The sequence below is a fragment of the Marmota flaviventris genome, chromosome 2 (assembly GCF_047511675.1).
Source record: "Marmota flaviventris isolate mMarFla1 chromosome 2, mMarFla1.hap1, whole genome shotgun sequence".
NCBI lineage: Eukaryota > Metazoa > Chordata > Mammalia > Rodentia > Sciuridae > Marmota > Marmota flaviventris.
In genome coordinates this window covers 10,440,001-10,454,174 of record NC_092499.1, presented here as the reverse complement: position 1 = coordinate 10,454,174, position 14,174 = coordinate 10,440,001, and the positions used below count along the sequence as shown (strand labels likewise).

At 51.0% G+C, this 14,174-nt stretch overlaps 1 protein-coding gene and 1 long non-coding RNA gene across 7 annotated transcripts in view; one reads left to right on the top strand and one right to left on the bottom strand.

Moving 5' to 3' along the window:
* Syne3 (spectrin repeat containing nuclear envelope family member 3) overlaps positions 1–4,179 on the bottom strand; it is an 87,243-nt gene extending 83,064 nt beyond the window's left edge. For 4 of the 6 annotated variants that reach the window (XM_071607557.1, XM_027950912.2, XM_071607560.1 and 1 more), the window contains exon 1: positions 4,100–4,169. The gene's annotated coding sequence lies outside the window, so the exon portion shown is untranslated. Of the gene's footprint in view, positions 1–1,079; positions 1,487–4,099 lie in introns of those variants that run through there. The other 2 variants (XM_027950913.2, XM_071607558.1) reach the window with 2 other exon arrangements.
* A 3,088-nt stretch (positions 4,180–7,267) lies between these two features.
* The window catches only part of LOC139704661 (uncharacterized), a 12,018-nt gene continuing 5,111 nt past the window's right edge, over positions 7,268–14,174 (top strand). Inside the window, exons 1-2 of the long non-coding RNA XR_011706526.1 lie at positions 7,268–7,358; positions 8,891–9,028. This is a non-coding gene — a long non-coding RNA (uncharacterized lncRNA). The remainder of the gene's footprint in view (positions 7,359–8,890; positions 9,029–14,174) is intronic.

Genomic DNA, 14,174 nt, shown 5'->3' with positions numbered 1-14,174 from the left:
CAGCAGCCTGGTCCATGTGACGTGGGACTCCTCCCAGCTCAAACATTACAGTGTTTTATGATTCAGAAGAATAAATCAGGCCAGGACTTTAAAAAACATCCTGTTGATGATCAGAGGTCGTGAGCTGTGGGTGTCATCCTCTTGAATGGCTTCTGAATGGGGAGATGATGCTCCCGGTGAAGGGAACACGTGTCATCCAACACATAGGTGTGTATTTTCAAAATCCAGCCAGATTAACATTTGAGTATAATGAACGAGCTTGATTTTCTATGAGATTTTTTGAAAATGTCCCATATTATCTTTCAATTTTACATGTTTTATGTGACATTTGAGAGGCATAATGGAATATGTATGTGCATCTCCTGATTGTGATTGATGAAGCCCAGAACTACTTAACAATAACCCTGATGAATCCTGCACTGGACGAAGAACAGATCTCACCGAGCTCGCCACAGGTGTCCCTATCCTTCACCAGGACAGACACGGTCCTTCACCAGGACAGACACGACTTTACATTAACATTCCCTCACCTTTTGCATTTATATACTGCTTACATTTGTAAAACAGAATCTCTGTAGGAATGATATATGCACTTAACAAATGATACAAAAGTGACTTCCCTGGTCACAGCCACCACCTTCCCAATCCTCTCATTCCTCCCCTCACCCCCTGGTGATATTTGACTTTTATTTAAGGTAATCTCGCTTTTGCTTTTTGTCATCCCTTACTTCTCATTGTGATGAGTCACAGGAGAGGTACAGAGGGCATGTGTGTGGTGTGACTACACGCTCGTGGAACGCACATGAACAGAAATACCACCAAAGAGCCGGGTGTGGTGGCTCACACCTGTAATTCCAGCAGCTCGGGAGGAGGCTGAGGCAGGAGGATCGAGAGTTCAAAGCCAGCCTCAGCAACTTAGTGAGCCCTAAGCAACTCAGTGAGACCCTGTCTCTGAATAAAATACAAAAAAAGGGCTGGGGATGTGGCTCAGTGGGTAAGCACCCCTGAGTTCAACCTGGTACTGAAAAAAAAATCACCAAAGGAATCTACAAGCAGAGCTTAGAGACTTCTTTACTTACAAGTCTTCTTGAGAGAGTTGCTCTTGCAGAGCGTGCTTGATAGTCACCCAGATAACTCAGTGCCATGGGTATGGCCATTCCAGGTTTTCAATCTCTGCTGGGACTTTCAAAGCCTTAAAGGGTTCTCTATGCCGAAGCCACAACCAGGAAATCAGGCATGGTGTGATCCAGGCTGTTACCATGACCGTGGGAGGGTTGGTTGTACTAGAAGCCATAGCTTCTATTCTGGGTCTGCCCCACCATGCAGGGCACTTTGCTGCCTGTTGTCTCATCATCCTCTTAGCAATCCTCAGAGTGTGTTGTCACTACTTTAGAGAGGACAACAGCAAGGACTTGTCTCCATCTGCTACCTGGCTGCTCAGTCGCAGGCGTCGTCACTGAGTCCAGAGGCTGAGGTTCCTTGGGGTGGGAAAGTGGGAGGCTGGGAGACACCCCCCAGATTTTTGCTGTAGTTGTGTTCTGGTGATTATCCCTACTAATGAGTTATGTCCCCAGTCCTCTTTATTTTTATTTATTTATTTATTTTGACGGGGTCTCTCTACGTTGCCCAGGCTGCCCTCAAACTTGCCATCCTCCTGCCTCAGCCCCCTGAGTGTGCCATCAGAGGTGTGGGCCACCATACTTGGGCTACTTTCCTGACGTCTGTCTTTTTCTCCTGACATCCTGTCTTGGTTCCCCAAAAGCTTACAGATGTTTCAGGTGGGGGGAAATGACTTGGGGTCCTGCCTGGTTAGTACCTACTGTCCCAGTGATTCACATTCAACAGTGTCTTCACATTATCTAAGAGAGGCTTGAGATAGGATGAAGAGTATCAAGTCAAAGGCCCTGAGTTCAAATCCTGGCCCCGCCGCACGGTGCCACTGAATATTCTCTAACAATGGGCCAGGGGTGGCATCCGGGTCTACTTCCAGGACCACAGGACATGGGGGATGAGAAATGCTTCCTGAGACCCACAGACACATCCAAATCCCTCTGGAGCCCCCTCTCCAGTCTCTCTTCCTCTGGAGACCAGCTTTCAGTGTTGGAGGACCCTGAGGGAGGGGACCCAGGACCACCCCCATTTAACAGACAAGGAGAAATCCATCAGAGCAGAGGGGAGCCCAGATATCCCGACCAGAGCCCAACACCCTCCCTGTGACAGCCGTTGCCTGTGCTGGGTCTGCCTGGCACCCCGACGTAGGTTCTAGGCTGTGCTGTATGTGGGGGAGGACACTGAGCTCTGAAAGTTGGAACAGTGTTCCAAGGTCACCTAGCTGGGAAATGGTCAAGGCAGGACTGGCCCTGATAATCTGACTGGGCTGTCTCATTCCCAGCAGCTGGAAACACAGCCCTGACTGCCCTCTGGGCTCCCAGGCTCCTGGGGTCCTTCAGAGGTCATGCTGGGCCTCGCAGAGCAGCCAGGATCCCCCGCTGCCCCAGCCCCAGGTTTCTGCATCATAAGACAAAGGTGGCCCCAGGCATGGCCAGGTCCACAGCTGCCTGAGACAGGGAGAGCAGTCAGGCTGGAGGCTAGTTCTCATGGAGACAGAGGAAACGCAAACACACCCTGGGGGTCCCTGCAGCGCCAGGTGCCAGCTGGCTCCAGAGGCAGACCCCGAGCCTGGATTCTCATGGCCCCCTTCAGTGCCACCAGCCAATCCTCAGGATGCCCAGCAAGCCATGAGTTCCAGAAATAAGGCTCCCAGCCCACTGCCTGATCGCCACCCCCAGAGGGGCCTCTCTGGTAGAAAACAAGGGCTGAGGCCAGCAGGCCTGGCACAGCTGTGACTGTCGGCAGGCCCAGTGTCCTGCCTGAGGAATGCGCAAGCCCACATGTGCTGGAGTGTCCCCCTAGGGCACAGTTAACAGGAAACGGAGCAAAACAGCCTGATGGCACAGATGCACCCCTCCTGACTCCCCGCTCCTCACTCCTGTGAGCTCTTGGCTACCCCAGCTGTGCAGGAGGCAAGGCCCAGCCTTTCAAGATGGCCAGGTCCTATCCCAGGCTGTGTGGCTTCCAGTAAATCACTCTCCTTCTCTGGGCCTGTTTCTTCTTGGTGGATGAAGGAGGCTGTCAGCCAAGCTCAAGTCACTTTCCCCACCACCTCACTCACGTGGGATGGGACATGCCCCCTCAACATATAGCAGCCCTCAGCTAAAGGAGACTCCCCATTTCTAAAAGGACCTTAACTTTGCGGAATTGAAAGAAGACACCAAGGATCTGGGAAAGGGTCCCAGGCCTGCCTTAGGTCACAGCTTCAGGACTACCGTGATAAAATGACAATAGCCATTATCACCCACCCCAAACTGGATGCCCCTGGCTTCCGGTTTTAAAGCAGAGGTCAGGTGGGCCACCAAGAACGCTGCTCTGGGTTGACGACCAGGCCAAATCAGTTGTCAGGGGTCCAGATCTGAGGGCCCCAAGGGAAATCAACATCCACCTGGAGCTCCCTCAAGTCCTGCCAGCGATCTTTGGCCTTGCTACCCTTCCCTTAGAGAGATGGGAAGGAGGCTCAGGAAGGCTGAGCCACTTGCCTAAGGCTTCACAGCAAAGAGGTGTGTGAAGGAAAACCAGCCCGCGGGTGGGACTCCCCCTCCGCACCGCCCCCTTGGCTTTCAGGCTCTACCGGGCGGCGAGCTCGAGGTCGCCAGAAGCGGGTATCCCAGCTCGTGTTTACTGCCAGTGCCAGGGACGCGCCGCCTGAGCCGCGGTGACAGGTCCGCTGGCCCTAGGAGTGGCAGAGCGGAGACACGAGGAGGCGCCAGGCCCTGGGGACGCGCGGCCCGGGGCGTCAGGGCTTCTTGGGGCCGAACCCCAGGAGTGGGGAGGGAGGCAGGGGATTTCGCCGCCGGCCGGGACCGCACGGTTTAAACTAGAAACCCCGCCCGCCCGCAGCTGTCACCGCGGGCCTCCGCCCCCGCGCCGGCGCGCCTCCCCGGGTCCCCGACTTCGGCGACGCGATCCCTGGAGCCGCGCCAGGGACCGGCTGGGGGCTGAGCCCGACCCTCCCCGCCCGGCCTCCCGGCCCCGCGCCACTTACCGGGCTGGAGCGAGCAGGAGCGGCGCGGCGGGCAGCTGGGCACCTCCTCCCTGCAGCCTGCGTCCCGGGCGGCTCCGGGGCGGGGCGGGGTGGGGCCGGGACACCGCGACCGCCCCGCCCGCCGGGACCCGCCACCCGCGAGCCCAGGGGACACTCCCAGCGCGGCGCGCACTCTGCGCCCAGCCCAGCCGGCCAGCTCGCCGTCCCTGTCGCAGACCCAGGACAGGGAACACGGTCCACGTGGACCTAGAGTGGCGCCCAGGTCCCGGGTCCCCCCCCCCCACGCCGCCGGGGCTCATTCTAGGGTGTGGGGCGGGGCCGCCTTCCCGGGGAAAGTGGGTCCTGGGGAGGGGGTTCCTGGCGGCCAGGCCTGGGGAGGAATTCGGGGGCGGCAGGTTTTGCTGTCACTGAGCCCAGCCCGGGGTCGGTCAGGGGCATCCCGCCCAGAGGCGCGAAATTCAAGGAGGAAGTGACACCGTCCTCCAGTCTGACGCGGGAGGGGGCAACGCCCCTCGTCCCACCCCGCAGTCCCCGAGCCACAGGAATGTGAATCCCACCCACCGTGCGAACCTCCCCCAGATCCGAGGTCAAGAATGAGCCTCCCTCTCCTCGTCCCCTCCTCCGCCCGCCCCAGCTCGGCGGGCAGACGCGGCCTCCAGCCTTTTCCCGGCTCTAGCGACTGGGTCCCTCAACTGGGCATCCATCCGAACGCGGAAACCTTCCTGCGTCGGCCTCGCCGCGCGACAGGAGTTTGGCCCCGGGCCTGGCCCCCGCACCGCCCCGCCTCCGCCGCTGTCCCCGACGCTCCCGCCCAGCCAACCGCACTTTGAACAGACCGGGGACTCCAGCCCTCATCTTCTGCCAAGAAATCACAGATTTGCGAGATGGGTCCCGCCTCCTCTGGACGGGATGAGAGCGTCAGTGGGTGGCTGGCCCACTCCAGAGATGAGGAGGAGGCCGAGGAGTTGACTGGCCCCAGTCCAGTGCTTCCAGGAGGTGTTTGTTTTAAGCAGCGCTGGCAGAATAAATCAATGTAAAAGTTAGCGTTCTACGAGATTAAATTGTCAGACCCGCCCGGATAGTAATGAAGCATGTGTCTTTTCTGGATTAAGGGAGAGGTAGAGGAATTAGCCAAAACCCGGTTTTAACACCTCGGTGGACCCAGCCTGAACTGGAATGCAAGGCGTCAGGTGCGCCTGGAGCCGGATCCCACTTATTAAGCCATAATTATTTTAAGCATCAGGTGAAGATGCGAACAAAGGGCCTCTCCTGTTCTGTGTCCGACTGGTTCCCAATTATCACTCTGACTCCATCAGAGGTGATGGCCCAGGCCCTGCGGTTACCACAACCTACTGAAGGCGTGGGCAGTAATGAGCGAGTCTTGCAATCCTTGCATTTGGGTAATGCTCTTTGCTAGCTGGAAAGCTTTTAATGTAGTGTGTATGTTCAGATATGTAACAACAGATTCTACTATTACCTATCATTATAATGTACTAATAAAAATAGAGAGGGCTTTGAATGCATCTCCTTGTTAAATCCCTGCAAAGATCCTCCAGGTAGTTAGGCAAAGTTTAATTGGTTTTATCTTAGAGGGAAACCGAGGCACGGAGAGGTCAGGTGACTTGCACAAGGACAGAGCTGGCCCTGCCAATGCCTCTGGAGGGTGGAGAATCCACTAGGGAAGTCATTGTCCGGCAGTGCCAGATGGTTTGGTGCAGGAGGGAGTTTAGAGCTCAGAGTCTGTACCAAATTGCCCCAATTTGCAATGTTGGCTGATTACTCATCCTTGGTTTCCTCTTCTGTAAAAAGGATCTAAAACAAGAACCTATCTGGTATGGTTTTGTGTCTGCTATGTGAGCACCTGCCTCGTGGGCGCTGTGGCATCATAGTTCTGGGCAGGTCTGATCACTACAGTCTCTGCATACAGCCATTTAGTCTTTCTTCAGGTGTCTCCTGGGGTTGACTCTGTGCCAGTCTCTGGGGATTCAGAGAGGAATGAGACATAGATTACTATTCCCAGGGAAGTCAACGTGCAAAAGTGCTGTGTCCCAGACAGAGTGGCAGGGTACACAGTGCCAACAGTCCCTTTCACAGCTAAGGTGACACAGAACACCCGATTCAGAGCAGTGGGGAGACTCAGATTTCAGGCCCAGCTTTTGCTGTTGCTTAATTGAGTGAATCTTGGCGAGCCGTGTAAGCTCTTGGATCACTGGGTTTATTATCTGTTAGAGGGGATAGCAGTACTATTTCAGAGGTGAAAAAAAATATATGTGATAAAATATTTTACAAACTACAAAATACTCTGCAGATGTCAGTGGTGTGATTGTTGTTGGAGTTGATGTAATCTTTGCAGGGCTGGATGTTTTTCAGAACCCTCTCCTGTTGCTTTTCATAAGCCTGATATAAACATTGAAAACTGGGCTTGCTTTCTTCCCCCACCCCACTCCTGGAGATTGAATCCAGGGGTGCTCTACCTCTGAGCCACACTCCCAGACCTTTTTAAACTTTTTATTTGGAGACAGGATCTCTTTAAATTGCCAAGATTAGCCCCAAACTTGCAATCCTCCTGCCTCAGCCTCCCATATCACTGGAATTACAGGAGTGTGCCATCATACCTGCTGTGGCTCAATTATTATCATTTTTGTGGTGCTGAGGATGGAACCCTGGACCTAAGCATGCTAAGCACGTGTTTCTACCATTGAGCTGCACCCCCAGCCCACGATCTTATTTTTTATTCAGTGGTGGATTTTTTTTTTTCCATTTTAAAGTGAATCATATAGAGGGAACAAAAATTGAGTAAGCAACACAAGAGCAGAGGGACGTGGCGGCTGCTAGGAGGCTGCGATGCATCCTTCATCTTCAGCATTTACTGCCGCTGCAGGAAGGAGTGAAAATAGAAACCTATTTGGAAAGAAAATTCTGGCAAAGGCCCTGGGGGAGAGCCCCTCTGTCATCTCTGGGATTGAGCACAGGAAACCCCGCCCGCCCGCCCGCCCGCGGCCTCCCTTTCAGAGGCAGCCTGGAGAGGGAACCACAAGAAGCACGTTAAAATTATGCCTTTCGGAAATTCTGACTCACTTGGCAGCGGGGGCTGTTTGTGCAACGTACAAAAAGTGAGGTTTTCGCGGCTGCGCAGCCCACATCTCCACCACTTGCAGGGCAGCTGGACCCGTTTAATAAGCTGGGGGAGTACCTGGGCCTGTGTCACCCTGGCAGTTGGTTACCTGGATTCACCAGCACTCAGTACAGTTCTCTTTTTGTAAGTGTGGTTTTTAGTTGTGTATGTGTTCAGTCTCCGCAGAAAGATTGGGAGAAGAGCTGGACTGGGTTTTCTAAATTAGTGAGAAAACCCAGGGGTGAGGAGTGTTCTCAGCACCAAGCTTGGGAGATGGAGCAACTACGGATGTACCTCTAGCTACGGGGATTGTGCTACTTTTATAAACCCCCTCATGGCATGGATGGGTCAACCAAGGCCAGAGGGCAGGCAGGAGGGGCACTGTCAGGGTCCCAGATGGCAACTGGTATTCTGGACATTGGTGATCCCATCTCTCTTCCAACTTCCTGTTCTTGGTAGATTAAATACTGGCTCTTAGCTAAACACCGGTGGAGAGCCCATATTGGGATGCTCATTTCTGGGGCACCCATCAGAGAAGTCCTGCCTGGGTGTGGAAAGGGTCCTCTCTCAGCTCTGGTCTCAGATCCTACTTTTCTTTCTTTCCAGTTTGCCAGCTCTTTAATGTCAGTCTGTCCCTTCCCGCTGGGGTCCTGCCTCGTGCTTCTCAGGGGAAGATCCACCCCCTGGTTGTCTTTCCCATGGGCGATGGAGGGGGGCACCCCTGCGGGGAGTGAGGAGTGGTCTCAGCACCACCAAGCTTGGGGGCTGGAGCAGCTGGGGATGTTCCTGCAGCTACACGGAACTGTGCTGCTATAAAATAAAAACATGACATAGGAAGCCTGGGCTGGATTGTAGGATGTCTGGCTTCTAGCCCTTATTAGTGCAGTTAATGAGCTGTGTCATCTCAGGTCACTTCTGAGTTTCCGAATCTGTGAAATGAAAGATATGGAAAAGACCATCTCGAAGTTGTTCATCCAACTTAAAAAATATGAGAATTCCCTTTCTTTATCTTTTCGTTTCTTTTCTTTTTTTTCTTTTGTGGTAGTGATATTGAACCCAGGGCACTCTACCACCAAGCCAGTCCCCAGCCCTTTTTGGCTTTTATTCTGAGACACAGTCTCTCTAAGTTGTCCAGTCTGGCCTCAAACTTGTGAGTCTCCTGCCTTAGCCTCCCAAGTTGCTGGGATTACAGGCATGTGTCACTACACCAGGAAAGAATCTTGACTGTATTAGATGTTAAATGTCATTTAACAGAACTAAACATTCTATCAGCATGCTCCAAGGGATAAGTACCAATATAAACAAGAGTGTTATAGTACAATTGATAAACTTTTTTTCTGAAAAAAATGAAGTCCTTCTAGAAGAGGCCGGCTATGCCTCTCCCATCAGTGGGCAACCCTCTCCACTCCTGCTGCGTCTGTGGGGACTATTTTAAGGGTGTGTGTTTTAAATTAAAGGTTTTATTTTGAGATAATTATAAATTCACATTTGGTTACAAGAAGTGACACAGTTTCCCTCATGGCAGAGTCGTGTTCCAATGTCATATTAGGAAACTGACCCCCGCACCATGAAGGCACAAGCTGTGTCCACCACCACGGGAGCCCCTGTGCCTAGCCCCTCCTTAATCCTGGGCCAACCCTAGTGTGTTTTCATTTCTATAATTTGGTCATTTAAAGACTGTTACGTATATGGAACCATATGGAACGTGACCTTTGGGGATTGGCTCTTTTCACTTGGCGTGGTTCTCTGAGGTCCATCCAGGTGCTGGCTGTGCTAAGAGGTCACTCCTCTTGCTTGCTGAGTCCAGTTCCCAGGTGAGGGTTTTGCACAACTTCTGCAACCATTGCCTCATTGAAGGATGTCCTGGTTTCCAGTTTGGGGATATTCTGTTTAAAGCTGCTGTGAGCATTTTGTACACAGTCTTCTCACATTAGGTTGTTAGTTATCCCCATGCGCAATCCCACACCACCTGAGTTTCTCTACTTATTCTTAGGAGGACACACTCCAAGGATGTTTGAGTGTCAGTAACTGCCCGTGACTAGGCTGTTTGTTGTGCAAATCCAACCAAAGTAAATTGCATGGTTCCTGCCATGGAGGATTTAAGGTCCTTGGGGATGCTACATTCAGACACAGAGAATATTGACATAACAGCATTGTATGTCATCCTATGCTAGACTGCATAGTACAGAGTCAACTTGTAGAAGGATCCAGAGACAGTAGAACATCGAAGGCTTGAGTATTTGGGGAAGGCCTTCTGAAGACGATGGGTTGTGAGCTACTTTTGAATGATGGAGAATAATAAGCTATAACATAAAAGGCTTGCCATACCGGCACTGTTTTAAGACTTTACACATTTAGTCTTCATTACTACCCTTCCTGGTAGCTACTATTATCATCCTGATTTACAAACCAAAGAACAGAGAAAGTGATCACTTGCCCAAGCTCACACAGTGACCACATGACTCATTTGAAGTACACTCCAATTCTGTCCATCTGATAGCAATAGGGGAGGATTATATTCTGGTTGTGACTAAATTCCAGTCTGTTTCTTAGGCTCTATGTTCACACAAAACTCTGTTGTACCCAAAATGTTAATCAGTGTGTTTCAGGTCAAGGTTATGGATGAGAAGTTAAAGTAACTTTGCTCAGAAGCAGCACCAGTTTTGGCGATTGGGGGGTAGTCTCTGTGTGAGGTATCAATTGCCCAAGGGAGAGCACCGGTCTGGGTGCGTGTGTGTGCGCGTGCCAGGGACTGCAGCCTCTATCATGCTGATTATCTGCACATGCAGCCAGGAAACAGCGTTGGCAGCTGTTGGCATAGAACACACTGGGCTCTAAGCCCGTTTCAGAGAAGGAGTGTGGTTTTGAATTCTCAGAATCACAGCATCCCGGGGAGTCGCCTCCACGCTCAGCTCTTTCTTGGTTGCTAAACACACAGGACTGCGACTTCTCTACAGTTAGTATTGGGGGCTGCTGGCCCTTGGCGCCTCACCCTCTGATTTAAACAACGGCTGCCCCTGAAGCTGGTTTGCTTGTCAGTTTTTGTTCTGAAATCAAAATGTCGGTGTTTGCATCCTGGAGTGGTTGGCAGAGCCAAAAGCACCTTTCCTCAAAGTCTCTCTGCTTGATCCCCAGGCAGCAGAGTGGCTCTGAGCCAGCTTGCCCCAGTCCATAGAGGGGAGCCAGTTCTCTGCCTCCCCTGTGGGAGTCACATAGGATACCAACAGCCAAAACATGCTGCGCACTTGAAGGTCTGTGCCCGTGTGTGCTGACAAAACTCCATGGCAGAGACCAGCTCAGGGTGAGGCTGAGTGAGAGGACTTCCCCTGCAGAGAAAGGGGACTCTTGCATTATCTTGTTCCCTGGAGACTTGTTTTTGAAACTTGCTGACGCTGTCTCTCCTGGCTTCTGATGGGTGTGGCTGTTCTGACCATGTGATAATCCTAGAAGCTGTGTGATAGGCAGGCGCCCAGGAAGCTGGGGGAGGCTTCTGAGCCAGGCCTGGCAGGCATGAAGGGGTGGTAGGAGCCATGCAGGCGTTTGTGCCACCCCCACCGTCCCCAGACAAACAGGCGGTGCTCTGCTCCTACACTGCGGCCCAGCTTGCCCCTTAAGCCAAGATGCAGGGGCTTGTAAATGCCACACTGGGCCAGGTGTCTGTATGAAACCTGTTGCTCTTGACGACAATTGTTGGTGGGCCAGGAGACTTTCCTAAAAGAGAAGGCAGAGTGTCACTGCCGCAGCCTGATTCCATAAAGCCTTCGAATTTTGCTGAAGATGGCTGACAATTAACATGTAGAGAAATGCTTTCCAAATGGGTCACCGCAAATCCCCCAAATGCAATAGCCACAGCCCTGGCCCAAGATTTTAAAGAACATTAATCTGAAATTTCCTCTTTGTGGGTGTAGAGTTAGTGTACAGAGCAAAAGAGCAAGTGTTACTAAAGGCACGTCCTGGATCCCCAACTACCTATATTCAGCAGACAGAAGCACCCCCACAACTAGGCAGAAGAGAGCTGGGCAATCTCCTTCTGGTGTCCCAGGGCACTGCCAAGGTCTCTGCCAGCACCATGTCCTTGGGTCCAGGTCCCGAGCTGTGGCACTCAAGGCAATGTCATCAGTCGACTGGGAATGTTGGCTTGTTTGTCACTGAGCGGTCTTGGGTAAAATGACTGGGCCCACTCCGCTCAGTTTGCAAACTAAACAATGGTGAACACAAGGGCCCACAGCCAGACACAACTCGGTCAGAAGACACTTGGCAAATTCTCTGGCCAACTCCTTTATATCCCAGAGTCCCTCAGTGAAGGGCCTGAGGTCAGGACACATCCAACAGCTATAGCCCACAGCCCTGTGTGCCTCATGGCCAGATCCAGGCGGCCTGGGTGTCCCCACCTAGCCCATCTGTGGCTCTGATGTCACTCCCTCTTTCCACAAAGCACTTCCTCCTCCTGTTCCTCTGCCTGGCTCCTTGTCAGAGTTGGTGACCTGTCCTTCCCCATCTGCATATGCCCCTGGGCTTCTTCTGTCTCCTTGTATCTCTCCTTTCCCACCCAAATCTCTCTTATCAATAGATCCCACCTGTAGAGCCAATCTTCAGAATCATCTCCATTTTTCAGAGATAACCAGAGGGCTTAGATGTCCCTGGGACTATGAGTGGGCGTGTCCAGAAGCAACCTGAGATCTTACTTTCACTATGCTCAGCTTTCCCTCCTCCGCAAGAAGAGTCACCAGGGACTGAGCAGATACCAGTCCCCCTCCCCACAATCAGCCAGACACTGTCAATCCTGCCTTTGGAGGTCAGCTCTGTTAGCATTGGTGCCTTCTCCACCACCAAGACCTGGATGGTTCAGTTTTACAAGCCTCCCGGCTGGCCTTCCTCTATGGGTTCAGCCACCTCCGGTCACCTTAACACTCCTGCCAGCTGGTCTCCCAGCTCCGCAGCCCCCAGGCTTTCTGGGCTTCTCTCACTCAAAAGAGATCCCTAGGCCCTTACCATCTGAGCTCACCTCTTTCTAAAGGAACCACTTAGTGTTCCCGTGGAGTACACCGCGACCTCTGCCTCCTTTTCCTGATTGCTTCCTCTTCCTGGAACATGCTCCCCTCTACAGGGAAGCTCTCTACCCACTTCCAAGACTCAGTCCAAGTGCCACCCACTCCTGAGTTGTGTCCAGCTCCCGAGGCACTGACTGGATGTACTCAGAGCCTGCCCCTGCACCTCCTTTCCATCCCTAGTGATCTTGGATCTGCCCCCACCACAAGTCTGTGAGGTCCTGGGGATTTGGAGTTTTCTCATTCCACTCTGGCTAGCATGGTAGCACTCATGGAGCTGCTTCTTTATTTATATATTTATTTTTTGGTGCAGTGGTTTGAACCCAGGATCTTGTACATGCTAAGCATATACTTTATTACTGAGCTACTAACCCATGCATTTCTTCTCATTCCATGTCATCTGGGGTCAACACACTAGATCAGCATTTTTGTTTTCCATAGTTTTAGTCACTCATAGTCAACCAAGTTCCAAAATGATTACATGGGAATTTCCAGAAATAAATTCATAAATTTTAAATTGAACTTCAATCTTAGCCATGTGTTGAGATCTCAGGCCACTGCACTCTGACCTGCCTGGAAAGTGAATCCTCATTTCCAATGTGTCCACGCTGTATATGCTACTTGTCCATTAGTCACTTAATAGCCTTCTCAGTTATCAGAGCTTCTGCTGTGGTATCTCAATGCTTATGTTCAGTTCACCTTCATCTGACTTCATAATGGCCTCAAAGCACAAGAGTGACACTGGCAGTTCAGATACATTGAAGAGAAGTGGTAAAGTGTTTCCTTTAAGTGAAAAGGTAAGAGTACAGTAAGATATTTTGAGAGGCTGCATTCACATAACTTTTATTACAGTATATTATTATAATCGTTCTATTTCATTATTATTTTTATTAATCTCTTATTATCACTAACTTATAAACTTTATCATATGTCTGTATACATAGGAGAGAATAGCATATGTAGGGTTCAGTACTATCTCTAATTGCCAGCAATTGCAGATCTTAGAAGATATCTCCCGAAGATGTATGAGTTTCATGCAACTTGGGACTTGCTGAGACACTGTCCTGTATTGCTGTCCTTGTCCCATGTTCTTCATTCAAGAATTGTGGATTGAGGGTGCCAGGGAAAATGCTGAAGCAGGGGTTGCAAAAATGAATCCTGCAAGTCTAGAAGTGGACTTCTAGACTTCTAGTAGTCTAGTGGGCAGGGCATAATAAATAAATAAAACTATGACACATACACTCCCTTAAGGAATTTTGGTACCTAACATCAGTGAAGTAGGACCAAGCAGTAGGCCCAGTGAAGTGGTCATATTCTTTCATGTCTCTGTGCTTCCTGGCATGAACAGTGTAACACTCAAAGTGCAACTTAATGGGTACCATATTCCCCAGGCCCAGTGTGAGCTGAGCTCTCATGGAACCAGATGTTTGGTTCATAATCAGAAAAACTCAACTTCATGCCAATATCATTCAGTCTCTTACCACCTAAATGATACAGTACATATATCATTCATATACACCACACATATACACACATATGTATGTATATATGTGTGTGTATGTGTGTATATATATATATATTTGGTACTAGGGATTGAGCCCAGGGTGCTCTTCTACTGAGCCATATCGCCTCTTCTTTTATTTTTGTATTTTTATTTGACATAGGGTCTTGCTAAGTTCCTGAGGCTGGCCTCCAACTTGCAATCTTCTGCCTCAGCCTCCTGTCACTGGATTACAAGTGTGCACCACCTCACCCAGCCCACGTGTGATTTCTGTTGGCAATCCTACATATATTGCACATTTCCTGGGCCTCTTATCCAGGAACATAATTTCCTTTTCTATGTAAACTTGGAAGTATACAGGGCTCTAATGCAAAAGGAACAGTGGATGAGAAGGTTGTTTGACCCCTTCAG